Raw genomic sequence first — 2,023 nt, 5'->3', positions numbered from 1 at the left:
GGATCTACGATGGTACTCATCTTGGTACATTCCTATAGACATCCCCGCCACCAAGATAGCCATATTCTAAATATTTTCTATTTCCACCATATATCCTCTTTGGAAGATATATGTGTCACTTCATTTTATCCACATTAGGCTTCTTTACACTGTTTGAAAGCTTTGTGGCCAACTTCCGGGAGCTTCGGAATCCGTTGCCACCTCGGCGTAGGCTTCATCTGACTAAGAGAGCCTCTAATATCAGTTGAAAATCACCCAGCAAGTAGCTTTGGCATCCGGAGACCTCGGAACCGACCCCGAAATCCGGTGTCACCTCCAGCCTGTGTTCTAACTTGACATCAGTGATTGGTACCAGCCGGAGTGTGCTCGGGAACTGACCTCAGAATCTGGACACGTCGGAAATTCACTTCAAACTTTCGTATTGTACTTTTGGGAGGTGTTCTGGGCACTCCAACTAGTAGAGTTTGAGTGGCATATGCGCCACCGCGGCGGCTGCAGGAGCATGTGTGCAACTGTCGTCCGAGAGAGAAAAAATAAAATGGGAGACAATGAGCAACAATGAAACTTGTATTACGTTTGCGTGGGCATCGGTTCGAGAGAGAAAACCGCCGCAACGGTTGCAGGGAGCAACAATTTTTCCTTTGAGAAAAGACACCCCGGGGGCATATTACATTTGATTAATAAGGGAAACAAAAGCTAGTACAATGGACAAAAAACTAAATGTAGAACAACTAGTAAAAAAAGGTAAAACTACACTAGAAATCATACTAGCCTTTTTGTTTCTTCGATTGTACGTCGCCCGCCGAAGATTGAAAATTACACAGAACGAACAGTAAAAGAAAAAGACACCTACAAACACCTTTACCATACCAGACTTTGAAGACCGTAATCGACACCCGCCCTTTTAGCTGATATCCAGAAATCGCTGAAGCATCATCGTTGGAGCATGTCATCCCACTTAGTACGGGTATGCAATTCATCATCACCCGTTCAGGGAGTTCATGAAACCGAGTCATGCCACAGAACAACACGGTACAAGATGCCGAAATAGTCGCATCAATAGCTAAACCAATAACTCTCCTCGAAAGACACACCAGACGCCAAGATCTAAAGAGAACCAACATATCGTGGGACACAAAATCGCATAGGCACTTCGTCAACGCCGGACCGGACGTCGCCGAGGTATCGAGAGATCTAACAACATGTCATCACCGTCACCACCTCGTCGATGTTGTCAGGGAAACAAAAACCTAAGAAAAAGAAAACGAGATAGATGGATCCCCACTCCTCTTTGGGCATGGCCAACGGGCCACGCTGGACCGGTGGCCCATGAGCCACATCATCCTGCCAAACGCCACGTCCGCTGAACCTATTGCTTGCATAGGAAAACGGACTCCTGCAGAAGAGATCGGCTCCTCACTGACAAAAGCTACCAGGCAGCCGCTGAGGCGACACAGTGTGAGCTTTCATAGCTATGCTTTGTCCAGGACCACACTGTGGTGATGTACTGTTTGCATGCAGTGGAGGTTGCATGTGTTGAAAAGTGGGTGAGAGAAAAAAGTATGATAATGACATCAACACACTAGCCTCCGTTGAGTGATTGTCACATACACCATAGGTTCATTCAAATTTATCTAGGTGAAAGAGGTGAGGCAGTAGTAAGGTGATGCCTCCATTGTACTCCCTCCGTCCGGAAATACTTGTCATTGAAATGGATATATCTAGATGTATTTTAGTTATAGATACATCCATTTTCATCAATTTTGATGACAAGTATTTTCAGACGGAGAGAGCACATGCCCTTACCGACCACCGACCCTGCCGGACAGGGAAGAGGAGGGGGGCCGAGGCGTCCGCATGCAGGGAAGCTGCTGCTGCGGCGGCTAGGGTTTGAGCCTCGTGCAATCCATCAAAGTCTATCCGGTTGGGACGATGTTGGGTAGGTAAGGGAAAAATATTCCCCCATCATGATTAACACGTGTTAATTACTCACAAACATGTGCGTGTGTGGCCTGCGTGGCAA

The sequence above is a fragment of the Triticum dicoccoides genome, chromosome 6B (genome assembly GCF_002162155.2).
Source record: "Triticum dicoccoides isolate Atlit2015 ecotype Zavitan chromosome 6B, WEW_v2.0, whole genome shotgun sequence".
Taxonomy (NCBI): Eukaryota; Viridiplantae; Streptophyta; class Magnoliopsida; order Poales; family Poaceae; genus Triticum; species Triticum dicoccoides.
The sequence above is the reverse complement of the archived record's forward strand: the minus strand, read 5'-3'. Positions refer to the sequence as shown.